Below are 22,557 nucleotides of genomic sequence, written 5' to 3'. Positions count from 1 at the left end.
CCCAATTTAGAAACATGTTCAGTTCATGGAGTTAACACTCTTTAGTCTGCCGATACAAATCAAATGTTCCTTCTCAGGGGGGTTCCCTAGAGTGACCTCTCCAGAAATTCTGAAACTACTCTATTTTAAAGAGAAATGGATATTTAATATATTTTTTCATGTTTCTCTGCACACAGTAGGCTGACCAAATATCCTGATCACTCTGGAACTTTCCCATTTTAGTACAAAAAGTCTCGCAGTCACCTTCCATCCTGGGCAACTGGGATAACTGGTCACCCTATATCCTGCCCAGATCGCCTTGCTCATCAATTTCTTTATAAAACCTCCCCTGCTGTGTGACTCACATACTGCCTCATCTCAAACCATCAGTACTTGTGCTTGGAACACACACAGTCACACCCAGTTCCTTCCTCACAATAGGAATGCAAATACATTCATTTATTTTTCTCAAATTTCTACTTCCCATTTTTCTCATAGCCCCATCACCACCCTCTCTTTCCACAGGGATGATTCCAGAAACATCTTGTTCTTTCTAATCAAACTGCCAGAACAAATGTGGAGAAGAAAGGAAGGTGATTCCTGTGTTTTGGAGCTGCAACTAGATGAAAGAGTGCAGCATAAAAGTTAACGAGTGCCTTTTTATTCAATGGCATAAATCTTTATTGCATCTCCCTTAGGTGCCGGATACTGTGCTGCACGGCATCCATAGTAAGACAAGTCCCTGACAGCAAGCTAGTAAGCGAGACAAACCTGCTCTCTTCACTCAGCAAGGCCCCTGGCATCCTAGATTTCCTTGTTCCTTAACTTTCCATTGAACTAGGCAAATGCATCTTTGGTTTTTGCCATTCCTTATCTTGGGCTGCTAGTGGAAATTGACTGAATACAATACACTGCCAAATTATTCTTTCTAATCTCAGTGATACCCTAAAATTATTATAATAAACTCAATTAATTTCTTGTAGTGGTTCTAAATTCTGTCCACACTGAAGTTCCTTCACCCACCAATCAAGTAGCCATGACCTTGTCATCCACCTTCTTGGCTTCAACATCCTGGGATGGAGTTCTACCTAGCATTCACCTCCTATCTTAAATTCTTCCAAGCTCATTGTGGTCTTTTTCTCTTGCCCTGACGTCTTAAATAAAGAAATACAGTTTTTCCTCTCTGAGACTTCTTCTTTTACCCTCTACCCCTTCCTCTTTTAATGTGCTTTTTCCATTTGTACCCATCTGATGTATTTTTTCTGCCCTTTGATTTCTCTTCAACCTGTAGATGTGCTTAAATCACAATTACTCTTAAGAAAAAAAGAAGTGATCTGACTACACTGAAACTATGGAATGCCCACACCTTTCCCTCTTCTGACCTCTCCCATGACCTTCTCCCATCCATTTCTCAATCCTGTGCTCCTACTAAACTGAAATTTTCTCTCAAGTGGCACCAATAAGCTCCTGATAGCCTGTGATGCCTTTTCTGAGTTTTCACCCATCCAAGCCTCTTGGCATCATGTAAGGGTGTTGTTAGGATTATCCTCTTTGACATCTCTCCTGTCCTCTCACTGGACCACATCACCTCCCATTGTCTGTTCCTTCTCCCGTGCCTCTTTCAGTCCTGCTCTGGACCCATTCGGACTTCCCTGGTGGCTCAGACAGTAAAGCATCTGCCTACAATGAGACCCAGGTTCAATCCCTGGGTTGGGAAGATCCTCTGGAGAAGGAAATGGCACCCCACTCCAGTACTCTTGCCTGGAAAATCCCATGGATGGAGGAGCATGGTGGGCTATAGTCCATGGGGACACAAAGAGTCAGACACGACTGAGCGACTTCACTCACTCATTCACTAGACCCATTCAGGGTCATGGGCTCCAGTTTCAGCTCCATTCTGTTGACCACATATCTACATCCCCACCTCTGAACTCTCTCCTGAGCTTTCTATCCTTATTTCTAAACACCTAATGGGCAGCTCCACGTGGCAAAATTCAAAGATCTTCAAACTTAATACATCCAAAGTTAAGTTCATGACCATCCCTCAAACCTGTCTGCCTGCATTTTCTGTCTTAGTCCCTGAGTCCGTACTACTAGAAATGCCTGCCTCAATCTTTACTTTTTTTCTAGTCCAAACTTCCAAGCATCTGCTAAATAACACCAAGTCGTGTTCATCATCAGAACTTTTTATTACAAATGGCAGAATCCCAACTCAAACAAGAAAAAGAAATGTATTGGCTCATGGAACCAAACCATAAAAAAGGATGGATTTGTGTGAATTGTACCAGATTTCTCGCTCCACCTTTCGCCTCAGCTTTTGTTCTGTTTGCCCTCATTCTTCCAGGTTCCTTCATGTGAAGGGGGCCATGGCTACCAGCAGCCCCAAAGGCACACCCTGTTAACAATAATGAGAAGAGACGCTTAACCTATATCAGGCACAGTTCTAGGCACTTCAGAGCCTGTGAGGCAACAAGAAAGAGAGAACATGCTCTCCACTTCAAATTTAGAAAATCCATAGACAAGCTCTAAATTGAGTCAGCTTGGGTCATGTATCCACCTGCTGAAATAATCACTGGGTCTAGAACCATGAAGTAGAGTAACTGCAGGGTTTGGACCATCCACCAGCCCCTTAGCTTGAGTGATTCAAGTAGGAAGAAGTCTGATGAACCACAGCAGGTGGAAAAACACACAAGGTTAGACTTCGAGGCAAGAAATGGAAATGCAGAAACTCTACAGTGCTGATTCAAGTTCATGGGTCTTTTGAAAACTGAGAAACCCATCAGGAATTGTATCTGAATAGACGTCTCACCCACCAAAAAAATGTACAGAAGAAAACCACGACATTCCTCAAAAGACAATTTTAACAATACCCTAAAAACACAAATAAAGGGTCATCAGAGATCAAAGATGTATGCCAAGAGTTCCTAGCCTCTGAAAACAGAATATTTTTTCAAAAAAACTCTCAAACTTCTGAATAATAGTGGTTGTAATGATAGAAAGCATAATGATGAGACAGAATGGCATGCCTTTGTATAACGTTACCTGTTCAGCCTGCAGGTGCTGTTTCATCTCTTGCACTGATTTTGAGGCCCCAGGGAGGTCTGTGGTCATCGGTGACATTTAGCTGTTCTTTCCCAAAGAACTTCAGAAAGAGTTCTACCTGAAAAATTTCCGGAAACAGTATTGAAATTGACCACTGAAATTAATAACTTCTTACAGAAGAATCTCCACAACATATCTGTAATTTAACTTTTTAAGATAAATAGTTGGAAAATTTATCCTGAGGTAACTTGACATTCATTATTGTTTCAGACCCCAAACATTGTATCAATGGGCTGGCACTTACTGTCATGCATGGTAAACTCTATTTTTCTTCTATTTCTACATCTACAATTCCTCAGATTATTGATTTCTCACTCATCAGAAGATTTGTAAACATAATAAAGCTTTAATGGAGCACACATGAATATGAATTTGTGATGTGTATAAATTAAGTCTCCCATTGCAGCATTTGGGAAAGATATTTCTCCCAAGAGCCAATGACAGGTGTGTAATAAGATGCTATTTTCATTCCTCATCATCTAAGGTTTTGGATGTAACTGGAAACATTCTTGGAAGCAGGGGGAGGGGATTGTCTGAGTCATTGTTGTGAAAGCCATTATTCTGCATCATGCTCAGTTGGACTTGGGAATGAATTAGAACAAATGTTCAAGAATGTTCTGTTTCTACACGAAGCTATTTCATCTGTTATCTCTTCCTCTTGCACTTAAATGTGACCAAAAGATCTTCCAAAATGAAACGCAGTCTTGTATGAAGTAAAATTGACTTCTCTTATTTGTAATCTACCAGAGGATATTTGTCTTGAGTATTAGGGGGCAGCAGAGCTATTGTTTTTATTTTACAAAAAGAAAAGAAAAAGGAAAAACACATTTGGCATTGTTGTTAAAAAGAAAAAACTATACAGTGTGTTCTGTATTTGAAATTCCATGAACTGTTGATAAGCTGGGTTTTTCCTGTAAAGAGAGACATGCAAAAGTCTGATTTTTCCACCTCAGTGTTCACTTTTACCATCCCCAGCACCCCTTGTTCAGTCAAATGTGTATGGAGTCCCAAGGTATCTAAGAAATGCCCCCCTCCACCCAGGATCAAACAAAATGCTTCTGGAATGGAACATCAGCAGAACTCCCTTTGTTTACCTTTTTCCCTCCATGTTTGTTTATTGTTGGCAGTGACTGCAGTTCAGAGAAAAGGTCACCTGCTTTCAAACAGAAATGAGGAAAGACTAAGTCTGTGTGTGCTTGTACACAAGTGTGGGGGTGTGTGTGTGGATGGGGGACGTCCAATATGTTCCTGCACAGGAGTTATTTACTGTGTTGAATCTCTTCAGATGCTTATAAAATATTCAGCAGGCTGGAAGGAACCTCTCTAGAGGGTGCTAAGCCCCAGACGGACATGTTAGGGAGTAAGTACTCAGTCACCTCTTCATAGGAAGGCTCAGGAGTCCCCAAGAAGGTGCTCGTGCTGAAATGCCTCTAGGCTGGCAGAGCCAGCACTGACCTAGGAGGGCAGGAGAACCATGACTCCTCAACTGTGAAAAATCAGGGCACCCGACATTGACTTCAGGAACCCCAGTTTTTTATCTATGAAATGAAAAGCTTGAACTAAGTCAGGGATCTTCCACTCTGGCCACATAGTAGCCTCATTTGATTTTCTTGTTTTTAATAATGATAAAGGGCCTTACCCCAGACAACTTGAATTAAACCTTTAAGGATGGAACCCAGACACGATTATTTTCTTTTAAGCTCCCAGGTGCGTCTAGGTGCAGCCAGGGTAGTGGCTGGGTGATTGCCAAGGTCTCTGCAGTGCAGGCTCTACAGGACTTGCTCCGGTCAGATCAAGTGTCTGTTGGGTCAGCTCTCTCTCCTCAGCAGTCCACACTGCCCAGTCATTCTCTGTCCAATGGAACTTTCCATATTCATATGACACCAGTGCCAAAGCTCCTATAGGATCTGTGAAAACAGTCAATGTCATTAATTGAACTAGCCGACCTAAAGAGTAAGGGAGGAGTTGGAGGGAGGAGGGGAAGGATCCATTGTTTAAAGGTAATCATTGTGGTTTCTAAGAAAACTGCAGGACAGCACTGAAGCTGCAGGGAACTACGCACGGCGAGCTCATTTCCCTGTTCACCTCCAGCTACGACATCTCTTTTGCAGCCCAGCGCTGTGCTGCAGAGATAAACTAATTTAATCAGTAGCAAGAGCTGCATTTTGATCTTGCAATCAAGTTACACAATTTCCTTTTCCAGGACAGCCCCACACTTCTCTCTGTTCTGTTCTCTTGCCTCTCAGAGTTTTCTTTCCCACTTGCTCCCATTTAACCCATCCATCCCCGCTTCCCATCCTCCAAAGATCTGCCCACTGCCTTGTGCACCCCCACCCCACCCCTCCACATACTTTTTTTTTTTTGGTCATTTCCCATTCGCCCTACTTTGTATGTTCTGGCCCTCCTTTCCCACTTCTCCATTTCCCAGCCAAGATCGCTGGGCCACCAAAGGCTATGAGGATGTGAAAATCTGAGCCACAGGCATGAATAATTAATTGAGAGCGGCAGACTGAAGCCAGTTGGAACTGAGAACACTATTTCTGAAATGCAGCCAAATGATTTAGCAAGAGGCGATATGGAGTTACTGCAATCCCTGGAAGTCCTGGACACAATGGTAATTATGAAAATGCAGTTTTGACAAAGTACGAGTCCGATAGAAGTTCCAAGGTTGATGGAAGTGTCATACCCTGCTTTGGGCTTAAGTGAGAGCTGTGGAAGGTATGGTGACACTTGCTGACCCCATTGGACTGAGGGACTAGTGCAATCACTGGCAGGATGGCCTGCTTCCTTCTTCCAAGAATAGCATCACCACCCTGAGTCCAGTGCAGCTGGACAGGATGGCTAGAGGGGCTGGTGCTGGAAACTCCATCTGGCTGTAAGGTCAGACAAGCGGAGGAATCTGGAACTTGAGGTTGCCAGGATGGGTACAGGCAGAGTTGTCTGCTGCTCTTCTAACTCATTAGAAACCAGCCTAAGTACCAGCCCTCAGCTTTCCTGTGTCTGATCCTCTACTGTTTCCATTTAGTCAGAAACCTCCTTTGGAACTTCCCTTTACAAGCAAGACTTAATGGATGGGCCTATGGAGTCTGTAGTTCAATGTGGGGACTTGCTGGAACTGGTTGGTGAATGGAACTGGTTAGTGAACAATCTTCATTAACATTCTGGCCACCCCTCCAGTCCTTTCCCATTTTCCCTCCAAATGCTGCCAGACATATCTTTGTGAAATATAAACCTGGTTATTGGACTATCTACCTAGAAACCTGTTAGCGGCTACTCATGGGCTCTAGAATGGAGGCTAAATTCCTGATCATAGCATCCAAGGCTGTCTGTGACTTGACCCAAACTTCCATCTCCCACCCCTTGTCTCCCTACAGCCCAGAGATGCTGCAGAGCTTTCTGCTTTGTGTCCTCTGCTGCTCCTTACCTGCACATCTGTGATCAGCCTGTGTCCCCAGCATTTCTGTCTCCTTCATGAACACCCATTTATCCTCCCAAGACCCAGTGTAGGAGCCCTGCTTGCTAGGAATTCCTCTGGAGCGCTCATATCAGAGGAACTCTCCTCCCCTTGTATTCCCATCTTATCTGCTGCCTACTAAACACGGGAAGGATCTCTTTGGGAGCGGGAAATGTGTTACCCAGCCCAAAATCATTCTGCTCATTGCATAACAGGCCAGTAAATCAGGAGAGGAGTTGTTGGGGCAAGGGGAAAGCTAGCAGACCCATAAGACAGCAGGCTAGTGTCTCAAAAACCCATCTTGCCTCAATCCAAAATTCAGTTCCTTTTATATAGAGGAGGGGGAGGAGGAGTGGCCCAGGGCGATGCCAACCAGTGGCTGAAGCATGACTCCTAAGGGTTGCTTCTTGACAGCTGCTCCCGAAGGTCGCTAACTTAGGGGAGGGTCCCACTGTAACACTGACCAATGGCTGAGCAGGACTGTTAACGGTCACTCACTGACAGTTGCTCCCTAACGGTCTCTCACTAACGGTCGTTTGCTTGGGGGAGGGGTCCACTGCCAGGAGGACCAATGGCTGAGCAGGAACACTAACAGAGGCCCACTAACAGCTGTGCACCTACCCCGCCCCTACTACAGACAGGCACTCCGGAGGCAAAGACTCTGTCCCATTCACCCAGGAATGCTCCCTGCATCCCACATGATGCCAGTAGACATGTATTAATGCTTATGCAGAGAATCCCGGCTGGGACAGAACAGGAAGCTAGGATCGCAGGACTCCCATCTTACAAAAATGGACGTTCCCACAGTCCCTGCCTTGAACAGAGGTCCAGCCTTCTGAGCCACGCTCCGCTTCCCATCCCTCTCAATGGAGAGGTCCCAGCACCTGCTTCTCAGATACCCCTACCCCCTGCCTGACGTGCTGTGATTGTCATCTCAGGGGGTGCGCTACTCCCAAGTTCCCAGTTCTTGTCATCATTACGCAACCTTGACAGGCAGTGGAGACACACCCTGGTGACTCAGATATTGCCAGCTGTGAGCTGAAGCTTTCGAACCAAAACTTAGTTCACTTTCCCCGAATGAGCGCAATAACTGAGTCAGGAAGGAACTAGGTAGAGCAGGTACGAATCTCTGTCTGAAAATACAAACGTGCAGAACAGGTATCTTGAACTTTTCACAACTCGATTTAATTTCTATTTCAAGTCCCATTTTTTCCCTAAGAATGTGAAGTCAGTCTCCCCTCCTTTCCCTTTTCTATAGTGTAGCATCTGAGCACCTAGGAGGGTTAAGGTGGTGTCCAGGTGAGGGCGGACCTGGTCTTCATCCTCAGCGCCTTCTTTTCATCCTGGTTCCTGTTGGGAAGCCCCATCTCATCTAATACAGTCTCCCCCCATGGTCGCTGAGGCTTCCTCATTTCTGTCCTTTCTGCCATGCTTGGAAACCAAGAAACCATGCTGGGGTTGTAATGGAGCCTGGAGAACTCTGGAAGGCTGTAATAGCAGCAGGGGAAGGCTCCCAGCTGTAGCAGCCTCGGTCAGAAGCCCCCACCCACTCCCACTCCCCCACCGCCCTCCCCCTCCCCACCCCCGCCACAAGCCAGCAGCCGATTAGGGAGAAACTGTCAACCAGCAACCGTTAGTGGTCCTGCCCACCTATTGGTTGGTGCCTCAGTGGGCCCCTCCCCCAAGCAAGTGACGGTTAGAGAGCAACTGTCAACCAGTGACCATTAGTCAGCCATTGGTCAATGCCACATTGAGCCCCTCCCCTTCCTTCTCTTCTGTATAAAAGGATCCCAATTTGGGACTGAGAGTAAATGGTTCTCTGAGATGCTAGCCTGCCATCTTCTTGGTGTGCTAGCTTTTCCATGAAAATCATTATTCCTTGTTCTAACAACTTGTCTTTCAATTTATTGGTCTGTTGGGCAGTGTGCAGAATGAACTGGGCTCAGTAACAAGGCCACATCTGCCAAGTCACACTATAGAGTCATTGTTACTTCCCCAGAACCTTAAAGAAATAGGACGTGGGTTCACTCTGTTGTTCTCTTTCTGTGGGGTTGGTTTTAGGTTCCAGCATCCCTCACACCTGACATGGAACCAGAGTTCATGGCCTCCTTTTTTAGGGATCTACTAGCATCTAAGCTCTCATAACCCTCATTTCAATTCACTCTCCCTCCAATCTGCAGCATCCTTTTCTAGCCAGTGTGTGGGGAGGTGGAAGAGAGAACACTTCCAACTACTCGCCTGAGTCCACAGTCTATTACCTTTGTCCTGTTTCCATTTCCTCAAAGCCTGTTCTTTTGAAACTCACAAGGAAACTTTTTCCTCTTTCCTTTCACATTATTTCCCTATAACAGTGATCACCTACCACCATCTAGTTACTGAATGGGGAACAGGGGTAGGGTTTAGGGGGCTTGGGGTGGGTGTTATTAAGAATGTAAGCAAACACTAAGGTAGCATTTACAATCAGTTAGGCACTGCTCTAAAGTCTTTACATACATTAACTCATCAAATCACTACCACTCAATGAAGCAGATATTTTTATTTCCAGTTTACAGATGAGGAAATGGATGTTAGGTAGTGACAAGTTGGGCTTCCCAGGTGGCTCAGACAGTAAAGAATCTGCAAAGCAGGGGATTGGGGTTTGATCCCTGGGTTCAAAAAATCCCCTGGAGGAGGAAATGGCAACCCACTCCAGTATTCTTGCCTGGGAAATTTCGTGGACAGAGGAGCCTGGTGAGCTACAAGTCCATGGGTCGCAAAGAGTCAGACACAACTGAGCAACTAACACTTCCATTTTCAGTGACAACTTGGAGGAGCTGGGACTTGAACCCAGGCAGTCTGGCCCCTTAGTCTGCGCCCTTAACCACTAAAATGATAGCTTCTCACTAATCAATACCCTGCCACACACATTATTCTTATTGTAGATTTGAACTCCTTGAAGATATATAGGAAAAGAAAAGTTTAAAAAATATTATAATGAAAACATCTCCTTCTATTCAAAGTGCTTATGCTGAGATCTAGCAAATTTTTATTTTGATGAGAAATTTTTTCATCATCCATGTGAATATAAAAAAAAAAAAAAAAAAGATAAAAGCCTAGAAGTCCTTAAAAAAATAGAATCTTCCACCACTACTGCCACCAACCAACACTTTTAGCTCCAGCTTCCTAGAAGTGTTTTATCAGGCCCCTCAGCAGCAGAGTAGGAGTTAGAAGGCATGACCTCCAAAGAGGTGCTGCCAGCTCTATATGTGTTCCTCTGTGTGCCCCGAATACTTCTACCTAATTCTAAGCACTAACATCCCTTTTGATGAAAAGACGCCCCCCCCCAAAAAAAAAACATTTGTGTAGAACAATCATTCTTAACATTTTGGGGAGTCACAGACCTTTTTGCAATCTATGAAGTTACCTCCCCAGGAAAAACAACTGCTTATATCCAAAAGCACATATAATTTGGCATAAAATTTTAGGCAAATTACTGAGCCCTATACTGTGTGTGAATTATTCTTAGAAGGGAAGTTGTTTTATTCATTTCTGCAACCTTCAACACCTAGCAGAGAATAAACTCACAGAGTTACACGCATCCTGTCTCCACGCTGGCCCGAACATGCACACTGACTCTCTGTGGTACCATGAGAGACAGAAAATCTTCCCCTCCCCTTTATCCAGCCCAGATTTTCTGCAAATGCCTGGTGCCAACAAGGGCATTTGTTCTTTGTGCATTGATGCCTGTGTTTTTGCCTCCAAGAGACAAACGCTGACTGTGGAATCTAAGTGGAAGTGGCCACTCTGATTTTCAGGCAATTTGGGGGTTGTACATAAAATTCTATATCTTCTTGGAGGCTAGAGAGGAAAAGACCAAAGCTCCAGGCCTCTTTATAAGCCCATAGATGATAGGATTCCTCATCTATTACTACAGGGTAGCCAATTCCCTGACTAGTTTTTCCATTTTCAGAAGGGAATGCAACACATCAAGTTTTAAAATACCTTCTCAAAGAAAACAATTTAATGGGTTTTCCTGCACCTCAAGAGTATCAGGGAAGTGCAGTTCACTCTGCTTTTCAATTCTCCAATCAAGCAGCAGAGAGGATGTTTGGGTCAAGGCCAAATACTATTTTTTTCTATGAAGAAAACAGAGATGGTTCAGGTAAATTCTGTCAGCAGCTCAGAGCCCTCTGTAAGAAATCGTGGTACTTTGTGAGGGCAAACACTTACATGATTACCATTTGTGGTTAACTGGAATCACACCACCAAGGGATTATTAAAAACAAGTAGATCAAACATGGCAGAGACAGTTAAAAGCTACTGAGAAATAATAATACTTTGTTCCTTTTCATTTTTCTTTTCCTCCTATGTTGGGGTGACATGGTTTATCCTTTCTATCCCTTCTATCGACAGTCTTTACTTCTTTGATGATTATTTCTTGTGATCTATTCTTGTTAGCAAGGTTTATATCTTAACTGTGTTCATGGATTCCTATACTCCAATACTTTGGCCACCTCATGCAAAGAGTTGACTCATTGGAAAAGACCCTGATGCTGAGAGGGATTGGGGGCAGGAGGAGATGGGGACGACAGAGGATGAGATGGCTGGATGGCATCACCGACTCGATGGACATTAGTTTGAGTGAACTCCAGGAGTTGGTGATGGACAGGGAGGCCTGGCGTGCTGTGCTTCATGGGGTCGCAGAGAGTCGGACACGACTGAGTGACTGAACTGAACTGAATACCTTGAAAAGGGCCATCTTCCTTCCTTACAAGTGACTCCTAAGCCTTTACGGCTCCATACCACTCAGTAATTACTCTAGACTATTCCTTGATATGAGTACATTTATGATTATATAAATTACATACATGTAAAAGTGTAGTAAAATTCCATATGTACATAAAACACAAACATAAATTGTGAACAGGGCTCTAAAATTGTACTCTTTCTCCTAATGGATTGTCCATTCCCCTTTGAGATGTGAACATCCTGCTTTCAAACACAGATCAAACGTATCATCAGGCAGGTAAACATGAGGGGAAAGCCCTCCAAGGGCTAAAACTGGCTGTCGGTTGTAACCTGTTCAGCCTTGGGTTGTAACCTGTAATAGTCCCCTTATATCTGTCATTCATATAAGTGAGTTCATAAGAGATGCTCTGTTATGGACTGAATGTATTCCCCTCTCAATTCATATGCTGAAGCCCTAACTCCCTAGAGTGACATATTTGGCTAAGGAAGTAATTAAGGTTAAATGAGGTCATAAGAGTGGGGCCCTAATCCAATTGGATTAGATAGGTTCAGTGGCCTTATACAAAGAGACTGAGAGACCACCCCCACCCCCCGCCCTGCATGTATGTATATGTCGGTCTCTCTCTCCCAGCAAGCTTGCATCTAGGAAAGATCATGTGAGCACACACAAGATGGCAGCCACCTGAAAACAGGAAAGAGCTCCCAACCCTGCCAGACCTTGATTGTGACTTCCAGCCTCCGGAACTATGAGAAAATACATTTCTGTTTAAGCCAGTTGGTATTTTGTCATGGCATCAGAACAGAGAAATCTACTCTCAGAAAACTCACTAGATTATTCCTATAAACACAGATATACTCATTCAACTTCAAGTTAATATTTTCTTCAAAATTGGTCATACAATTAGTATTAGGTGAGAAACTTCAGTGGTGCCAGCAATGTTTGGCGGTATGAGGAACTCCCAAAACATCCCGTTGACCTGGGTGAGCAGAGGAATGTAGGGCCTGTGCAGTCCTGCTGCTACAGCGGAGGTGCAAGCCTCACCTTTCTATCAGAAAGGCAGCAGCACCCCCACTGCTCTGCACTGTAACTGCCCCCAGTACCACGCTCTTACTGCGTGGCTTACAGAGACAAGAATTGAAGTGTCTGTGGGAAGTAATTAGAGACTGAAGCTCAGTTCTTGAGAAGTTTATGGGCTGCTGTTTCTGGACATAATTTAGGAAAGATAGCATGATCTGCTCTTCCACTGAAAACAACAAAGATAGACCCTGCTTTTTCTTATTTATATATAAAAAAATAATAATAATAAAAAAAAACTCTTTAAAAATACATCCATGAACAAGCAAGAAAAGACAATCAGTGGAGGGTAAAAGTTAATTAAAAGGAGAAATATATATATATAGGTAACTAAGCACTGAATCTGGTTTTTGCTCTGGGGGAATCTTTTAAATCTTGATTACTTTGAGCTCCTGTTTTTGACAACTGTACAAAGTGTGAGGCATACGACAAATCCTCACGCTCAACCAAAGCAGAAGTCTGAAAGGAAAACCCATGAGTTTTCCTGATGTTCCTAGGACATCAGACAAAGCTAAGAACCCTCAGTAGAGACCATTGAGAAGTACTAGTTTCTCTCAACTGTGGAGCTGGGTTGAAGGGGAAAATATGTCTCCTGAGAATTCATAGCGTAATATAATTTTCATGGGAATTTTCAACCCAAATTCACACTCCTTCAAATCTGGAACTGATTTTAAAACAGTCCCTGCTGTGCCAGGTAGAAGTAAATGTATATTATCATTGAAGGAAATTACTTTCAACTTAGGCCTCAAAATTTACTACAAGTAAAGTTTCAAGGAACATGAGTCCATAGTAAATATTGCAACAAACACATAAACAAAACACATCATGAATGAGAGATTATAAAAGCAACCAAGAACATTCAAAAAAGAACCCGAAAGAATGCCCAAAACAAAAATACAGTGATTCAAAGTCAAAGCTCAATAATCAGGCTATACAACAGGCACAGTTTAAGACTTGATTTACTGAAATAAAGAATGGTTAGGCAGAAATTACCAGGAATGTAACATAGAGAGAAAATGAAGTGCAAAAAATTAGAAAGACATTAAGAATCTTGTAGTATAGGTTGAATTTCAGTATTTGCAAATCACAACCAGGTTTTATGAGGGATGCAATAAAGAGAATGGAGAAGAGGCAATATTCAAATTGAAAATGGCTAAAAATTTTCTGTTACTGCCAAAACATTCAAATTATCTTATCTGAAAGATCAATACATTCAAAGATTAAAGTTTTAAAAATATGTAACTATACACATTATAATCAAATCACAGAAACAAATACTAAGAAGGCACACACACATACATACACAAATATAGCAAGGAATCCATGGCAAAATGCACCATATTTTAAAAATATACCTCACCTTTGTGACAGTAAAACAGCTTAAAAGAAGTACTCAGACTTTTCCTTCTCTCATATATAATAAGAGAGCTCTAATCCTTGCATTCACTACAGTCTTATATGAGCATTACTCCTCTCCTTTATACCCAGTTCAACTGTACACTCCTTGAAGGCTTGAATCAATATATTATTCCCTTTGTAGTTCTTACAAAATACATAGAATGGAGCTTTGTATATAGTAGATGCTTAATAAACATCTGAGTTACTTACTACGTACTGTATTTTATGGATTTGAAGGTTTTGACACTACCAGACTTATCTGAATCATATTAAGTTTTTATAATATGTGAAACTCAATGGTATATTATAGAGTTAAAATTTGAATGTTTTAGTTCCACTACTGCCTTTCATTTTCTAGATTTCTTGCTAAATTTGGCACAATAAGAAAGACTTCAGGCATTTAGGAAAGCAAAAACCACAATACAAAATTGTCTTAAAAGCAACCGTATTAACATATTCTTAACATCTCCATTCTGTGTGACCCAAAAGCCAGCATATGGAATGCATTCTGTGATCATGTTTGTATATGTCACATTCTTAAACTTTGCAATGAGGAGCTCTTTGGCTGAAGGCCAAATCTGAGAAGTAGATGGGGGAGTAGGGTTCTGGATGTGTAATGGGGGTCAACCATTAATCCCAGATACCCCGGTCAACACTCCTGGGAGTCTTCCAAATCTTACAGATCAGTTGCAGCTGGAGATGCAGAATTGGGTCCTCTTGGTAGACAAAGTAAATGGCTTTCTATATCCTGAAGTTATCTGGACAAAATCACTTTTTAATGCATTCATTCTTGTTCTCACTAGAAAGAAATCATCAGTGAAGATAAGCCATGAGAAAGTCTTTTTCAGAAGTTCATGCTGAAATAGTTGCTTCTAACTTTTAAAATTTTTGGCCACAGAAGTGTTTCTTACAATGTTTAAAGTAGATGAATGTGAAATAGGGGTGGGGCAGGCCAGAACCCCAATTTCCGGCTCTTAAATCTATGAACTCCTAGTCAGCAGTGGTTCTCAAGCTTTTGCATGTGTATAAGAGGGAGTTGGTGATGGACAGGGAGGCCTGGCGTGCTGCGATTCATGGGGTCGCAAAGAGTCAGACACGACTGAGCGACTGAACTGAAGAGTCACCTGGGAGTTCATAAAATATGCAGGTTAATTGGATCTAACTCCTGAAGAGTCTTATCAGAAGATTTGGGTGGAGTCTAAGAGTTTAAATCTTAACCAGCACCCCAGGGCATGTAGAGGCTGTGACCCGCTCTACTATATCTCACAATCCCTCATCTTTTACAGCGATGCTCAGCAGAGACCAGTGTGAAAACTACTTGGCAAGTCTCTCCCAAGTGAGGCTCCTCCCTTGACTCACTCACAAAGTGGTGATAGAGGCCCAAGATTCTCAATTCACTGTAGCTGATTTTTCCCATAATTTCCTAAGCTGCTCAAACCTGAGGCAGCAACCAGATTTTCTCTGGCTGGGTGGAATGAATTCTAAGAACTTGTTTATTTTAAAGCAGCAATAATGATAGATGCAGAGATTGAAATTCTACCTAATATTCATCTCCCAAATTATTTCAATAGAAGGACGTGAAGCCTAGATCATGTGGAACTTGGTAGGACACCAGCTGAAACCCTAAAAATAGCTGAATCATGATCCGAGCCCAATCAGGGAATTCCTTCCCAACAAATGACTTCCATGGATTCCCATGAATGCACAGCTGCCTGGGGGGATGCAAAACCGCTACTCAGGGCTGAAACAAAGGGTCTTAGATTTTTAGAAACACTGGCCACCAGTGACTCTACATTGGACCCGCTATTTTCTTGCCTAAGAAATGGGACATAGGTGAAATCTGTATTCCAGAACAGCAGTGGTGTGCTGGGCAGAAAAAAAATTGCTCTTTCTGTTTGGGGAGTGGTAACACATCACACTTGGCCCATCCTGCCCCTCACATTAGACAGTAGAAAAACTACAGAGTAGGAGTTGGCATATGTGTCTTTCTTTATCCACATTCTATCACAATGTTCTTTAGCGTGGTTGATAACACCAGCTGATTCCCTCACAGCAGGAAAAGCCTGAAGGAGGGGTTCCGAGATCCACTTTCATTCAGAAGAAATCATGAGCTCACTTAGATATGTCACTAGATGTTCCAGAATCATAGTCTTATAGTGCCTGGGACCATATATTGGCTAAAAATACTAAAAACAGCTCAGTTCAGTTCAGTCACTCAGTCGTGTCCGACTCTTCGCAACCCCATTGACTGCAGCACGCCAGGTCTCCCTGTCCATCACCAACTCCCGGAGTTTACTCAAACCCATGTCCATTGAGTTGGTGATACCATCCAACCATCTCATTCTCTGTCGTCCCCTTCTCCTCCTGCCTTCAATCTTTCCCAGCATCAGGGTCTTTTCCAATGAGTCAGTTCTTCATATCAGGTGGCCAAATTATTGGAGTTCCAGCTACAACATCAGTCCTTCCAATGAACATTTGGACTGATTTCCTTTAGGATGGACTGGTTGGATCTCCTTGCAGTCCAAGGGACTCTCAAGAGTCTTCTCCAACACCACACTTCAAAAGCATCAATTCTTCAGCGCTCAGCTTTCTTTATAGTCCAACTCTCACATCCGTACTGACTACTGGTCATGTACAGCTAAAAAAAGCAGCTAAACTGTGGTAAATTACATTTGGTATTTCTCTGAAACTTGAAATTTCACAGAATCTTAGAACCTATATAAAGAAACATTATATAATTTTCTATTTTTTTCAGAAGGATTGTGGAAAATTGTGTCTCAAATCTGCAAAGCCCTTCAACTCTTGGGGGAGACAGATGAATAAGAAAGACGATTATCAAGCATTAATCTAATTTTTAAGTGAGTTTACTAGAACTTTATTAAAATATTATTAACCTTCAAAATTCAGCCAAAGAAGGTTATACCTGAATTTCAGTGCAGAGGCTATTTCTCAAAATATTTTGGTGTCCTATTTTGTGAATTATTTTTAAAGTCAAGTTGGAAACCACACAAAAGAAGTCCTATTACAGCATTTTTAAACTTTTCATACATCTTTTTGGACATATGAATAAAAATTTTGAAGACTGTTAGCTATTCTTTGTCCTAAACTCCATTACACTGATCATGCTATTCAAGAAAGTTAAAGTTAAAATTTATTTTTGTTGTTTACTTAATGAAATCATGACTTCCTTTTTCTATTTTTTTTCCATAAAAATCACCATCCCCAGAATTTTTACTTATGCACTCAGAATCACTGTATTACATTTCAGTAAAAGCTTGTTTTTAACCAAAAAACAAAAAACAATCTGTCATACCCAGTGTGATTATTCTCTTTATTCAATAGCTTGCCTCTGAATGAGGCCTTTTTCAAAATTCAAATCCATTTTGAACAGGGAGAATTTGCTATCATAAAATAAGGGATGTCCCAGATTTTGACAGCAGTTTCAGATGGATTCTTAACAGATTAATACTGACATCTAAAAAAGGACAATATCTGTTTGTGTGTACAATATCTAATTGGTTGATTAAGAAATTAACCTTAGTCTTATCTACTTGTTATCATTTTTAAACAGGGATTCTGCTCATAACACAGGTCACTATAGATTAGAAGCTACATGTACAGAGAGCAAAGTCTGATTCCCAGTTTATTAGTCATGAAGTGTGTTAATCTAGGACCTCAAAAGACAGGTGGTGAGAGGGACATTCATATTTGTATAACACAAATTCATAAGGAAGAGTGAAATGTTATTATAGAATTACATGTGTGTGTGTGTGAGAGAGAGAGAAGGCAATGGCACCCCTCTCTAGTACTCTTGCCTGGGAAATCCCAGGGATGGAGGATCCTGGTAGGCTGTAATCCATGGGGTCACAAAGAGCCAGACATGACCGAGTGACTTCACTTTCACTTTTCACTTTCATGCACTGGAGAAGGAAATGGCAACCCACTCCAGTATTCTTGCCTGGAGAATCCCAGGGACGGGAGCCTGGTGGGCTGCTGTCTATGGGGTTGCACAGAGTTGGACACGACTGACGTGACTTAGCAGCAGCGGTATGTGTGTGTGTGTTGGGATGTGTGAAGAGAATGAGTCAGGGAAAGCATATATTCAAACTTACTTCAAAGACATTTTTGAAGGCTGACTACTTTCTAATAAACGATGAGAAGAATTTGATCAAAGAGAAATTTGTAAACTACCTCTGCCATCAATGCAGATTGACTATTTGCTTTTACTGAATAAAAGTCTGTATCATGTAAGAGCCATGTTTAAATGTTTGAGGTCTGAATAGGCTTGGATAGTGATAGGTTATAACTTTTCAGTGAAAGGAAAATCATAAATGTGATATTCACATGAGGAGGAGAAATTGACCACTTCTGTCCTAAGAAAATCTGATGATGGTGGGAATGATCACCACAGTGATGGTGATCTTGGTGGTGGTGGGTGGTGGTGATGATTATGCTGTTGGTTTTGCTGCTGGTGATGAAATTATTAGTGGGAGTGATCCTCTAATTTTTATCACACCTTTTCCCCAAATGGTTCCACTGAATGAATAATGTGGTTTCCTGAAGTTTCATATTAACTCATAAGCAAAAACACAGATAACTGAGTTGCTTATGTTTTGAAAGAGTAGAAGAAAGCGAGAGACCATTTATTGTATCAGAATTATTTTCAATCCATAGTAAACCTGGGACCAGAGACTTAATTTCCAAATGACAGCACTCCAGTGACACAAATGTCACTCACTGTGACATTCAGTGGTGTATTTATGTTTTGTTTTTTTCTTGTAAAGATTTAAAAATGTTCATTTTCAAGTGCCACTGTGGGTTTCTCATGAAATACATTTATTTTTTATCAGCACCAGGATGAATAAGAATGCTCCAGAAGTTAACCAGACAAAACAATAGACAACGCAGTATTACAGAATTAAAATCTGGGGAATTCAGTTCAAATCCCAGCTCTCACACTCTCAGGATGTGTGAAATTAGACAAGTGTGTCTCTCGGAGTGTCTATAAACTATTTTTAATATAACAGTTTGTGACACCAAGTGTGGGTTTTCCACCCAAGCAATTCTCCAACTCTCTGGACACCAACTGTGTCCTACAACTTAACTCAGTTATGACACTGGCTTCCCAGAGTTAGCATCAGACTCCACAAATTGAGGTTCAGTCTCACAAAACTGCCCTCACTTCAGACATCCAATGCAGGTTCTGGACCTCCCATACTTCTGACCTCCTGGCTATAAATCAGGGATTCCCATAATCCTCCCCTTGGATTTGCTAATTTGCTAGATCAACTCACAGAACTCTGCTACTGTTAAGTCACTTCAGTCGTGTCCAACTCTGTGCGGCCCCGTAGACAGCAGCCCACCAGGCTCCCCTGTCCCTGGGATTCTCCAGGCAAGAACACTGGAGTGGGTTGCCATTTCCTTCTCCAATGCGTGAAAGTGAAAAGTGAAAGTGACATCGCTCAGTCGTGTCCGACTCTTAGTGACCCCATGGACTGCAGCCTACCAGGCTCCTCCATCCATGGGATTTTCCAGGCAAGAGTACTGGAGTGGGGTGCCATTGCCTTCTCCGCACAGAACTTAGGAAGACAATTTATTTAGTATTACCAGCTTCTTATAAAGGATACATCTCAGGAATAGCCAGTGCAAGGGATTCTCAGGGCAAAGTATGTGGGCATACCACCTCCCAGGACCTTAATGTGTTTGCCAACCAGGAAGCTCTTTAAATTACTTCCAACCACCCCCTGCCATGTTTAGGGCATTTTATGGCAGTTTCATTACGTAGGCATGAGTGAGTAAATCATAGTCATTGGTGATTACCTCAATCTCTACTCCCTCCCCTCCACCTGGCAGTCGGCGGGTGGGGATGAAATTTCCTAGCGTCTAATCATGGACTTTCTGGTGACCAGCCCCCACCCTGAGCTCTCTAGAGGACCCCAGCCTCCAGTCAACTCATTAGCATACAGAAAGACATTCTTACACTCCAGAGATCCCAAACGTTTAGAAGCTTCTGTGTCAGGAACCAAGGACTAAGAACACATATGATAAAAAAAGATGCTTTTATCACCCCTACCCTATTTCTCAGGAAATTACAAGGATTGTGATAATTGAGGACAAACACCAAATATATATTTCTTATTATATAACAATATCACAGCCTCATTTTTTTTTCACCTGTGAAATAGGATTATAATCAATACATCACATGGTAGTTAAGAAGATTTAATCTGTCATTTGTTAGCAAATGCCTGGGACTGAAGGAGTGGTCCCTTGGTGGCAATTATCTTATTTTTTTCTGTTCAATAATGGTACCCATGCCCTTTGTGCCCATCTCTGACTGGAGCAATATGAGGGTGCCAAAAAAAAAAAAAGCAGATAGGTCAGTCTACCAGGAACCTCAGCAGGGCTGTGTGGGCCCCTTAAGGAGAAAATGCTTCACAACAATAGAAACTTAGTTTGCAGAGTGGCTGAGCATTTTTTGCTTAAGTGTGTCAAGTAATAAAGTGTCTTGAATGTCAATGATTAGCTTACTTCCATTCAGAGTTTAGAGACCCACTTCATGTATTTGTTTAGAAATCAGGGATGTGATACCAACAAAAAAAGGAAGCTGAACATTGTTTTCCTGTGTGGTGAATCTAGAAAGCTAGTGAGAGCTTCTGTCTGCCCAGTCTTTAAAAATGAGCTGTTGCTTTAAAAAAAAAAAAAAATGAACTGAAAGAAAATAAAAGACACCTACACGGTTAACTGGCAAGAAAGTGTTGTTCCAACGAGATCAAATTTTTTGAAGTTCTTTGTGAATGGCATGGTACTATACAAATGTTTGGCAAGCTTCCACATTTTATTACCTTTGTTATGTTAGTGTGGGTTATAATTGAAGGTTTTAAGATTGTAAAGAGCCTTAAGTCCTCCACTTGCACTGAGGATGCTTGAGAGAGAAGAGTGAACTTGTGTGCATAGGAAAGCACATATATCCTGACGTATGGGAAGAAGAGACAGCGGGCAGCATGACTCCTACATTGCTCTATTTTTAAATGTCTGTTTTTCAAATTAGCTACTGAATTTGCTTTTGCTGTGCAGTAGCATTCCTTTCATGGTAGAAAATTCATAGACACAAGCTTAGGAGCTGAAGAAAACTGAGTGTGACTTCTGTGTCCCTGGCATTTCCAAGCTGTGACCTTGAACTGAAATTAGGTTATCATCTTTGCTCTCCCAAGATATTATTGAATGAGCCCCTCCAGGCTTAGTTAATCGGATGTGGCCCTCAATTCTCAACATTCACATACACCTTCACCCCATGCCTCCCAGATAATCTGAGGTTTTTCAAGGTGTCATCACATGTGTTCTCAGGGGCAAGTTTTGGGGTTGGCTTTTATTCTTGCTTTTTTGAACTGCAGCCTTTGTTACTGCTGCTGCTCCTTCTTATATTAGAGTATAGCTCTACTGGGCCAGGCATCTGTTGTCATAAGCATTTTTTTCTCCAGCCTCCAAGAAGGGCCCTGGTTTTCCCTAACCCCCAAAGCACACTGGCATATAGTACATCTGAGATCAGGCTTTTCATAAAACTTTACAGAAGACAGTGTCATAAACTAAGTGAAATTCACTACTGCTTCTAGGGTTGGATACTCTTAGGATTTCAGGCTCAGATCCAACCTTTGCATCCAGGTCTAGGTTCCATGGGGCTCCCCACACTTCAGAGTCCAAGCCCAACTCAGTTCCCAGAAAAAAAAGTGAAGAATCCTTCCAGTCTGGTTCAAACCCAGACTCCTCCTCCCCTGGGATAAGTGTTAGTCACTCAGTTGAGTCCAGTTCTTTGCGATCCAATGAACTGTAGCCTGCCAGGCTCTTCTGTCTATGGAATTCTCCAGGCAAGAATACTGGGATGGGTAGCCATTCCCTTCTCCAGGGGATTTTCCTGACCCAGGGATTGAATCTGGATCTCCTGAATTACAGGCAGACCCTGCATTACCATCTGAGCCATCAGGGAAGCCCTTTCCCTGGGATAATGATCACTATTTCTTCCCTTTCGGTGAAATCCCACCCTTCTCTTAAGATGATAATAGTTTGACCTTCAGAGCTCAGGCATGGCAATCACGGGAGTCCTGAGAACCCTGCCAAAGCCAGGCACATTTCACCTGCAATCACACTCACGAGGGCAGTGACAACAGTCCAGGCTGCATGACCCAGTCCAGCCATTCCTTTTCTCAGCGGTTCCTGCAGCCTGATGTGAACAGAATTTCAAGTAATCTTGTCATTTCTGAAAAGGCTGGTTCTTCCTCTCAATTATTCAAAAGCAAATGTTTGCATGACGAACTATGCCTACCTCCCACGATCAAAAAATAACATTCTGGAAAACTTGGGGGAAAATCATTTTCTGTCTCTTCAAACATGCAGTTCTGTTAATACACCTGATCAACATTGCTAAGCGTCAAAGGACAACTCAACCTGAAGCATCTGATCCTGGGTTCCTTCTCTGGGTTCCAGGTTTCCCTTTGCACAAGGGGTGGCTGTTTGCTCTATATAACATTCGGAAAAGTCCCACCCAGCAGCACCCCCTACCACAGGTGGGGGGGCCCCACCCCCAGGGATGCTTGCATCTCTCACTGTGGCAGTATTTTGCACATCAAAAGATACAGTCCAGTATCTTATTACATAAATGTTATGATTTTAAGTATATTTTTCTTAAACTTCTCAACTCATACAACTCCAGAGCATCACTCCCACCCGTCAACCTGTCATGGCAGCAGTAGAAATAAATAGTCCCCACTGGGGACTACCTTACATCACCATGTGGTAGATGATCATCCTGGGAGTTAGGCAAGAT

At 42.4% G+C, this 22,557-nt stretch overlaps 1 long non-coding RNA gene across 3 annotated transcripts in view; it reads right to left on the bottom strand.

Moving 5' to 3' along the window:
* Nucleotides 1–2,149: 2,149 nt before the first annotated feature.
* Nucleotides 2,150–22,557, bottom strand: part of LOC109553382 (uncharacterized) — a 53,899-nt gene continuing 33,491 nt past the window's right edge. Inside the window, exons 1-4 of one of the 3 annotated variants that reach the window (XR_011564410.1) lie at nt 6,506–7,803; nt 4,721–4,988; nt 3,022–3,139; nt 2,150–2,374 (exon numbers count right to left, since the gene is read on the bottom strand). This is a non-coding gene — a long non-coding RNA (uncharacterized lncRNA). Of the gene's footprint in view, nt 2,375–3,021; nt 3,140–4,720; nt 4,989–6,505; nt 7,804–22,557 lie in introns of those variants that run through there. The other 2 variants (XR_011564411.1, XR_011564412.1) reach the window with 2 other exon arrangements.

Source organism: Bos indicus, chromosome 27 (assembly GCF_029378745.1).
Source record: "Bos indicus isolate NIAB-ARS_2022 breed Sahiwal x Tharparkar chromosome 27, NIAB-ARS_B.indTharparkar_mat_pri_1.0, whole genome shotgun sequence".
NCBI classification, from domain to species: Eukaryota; Metazoa; Chordata; class Mammalia; order Artiodactyla; family Bovidae; genus Bos; species Bos indicus.
Note: the sequence above shows the minus strand (reverse complement) of the source record. Positions and strands in the feature narration are given on the sequence as shown.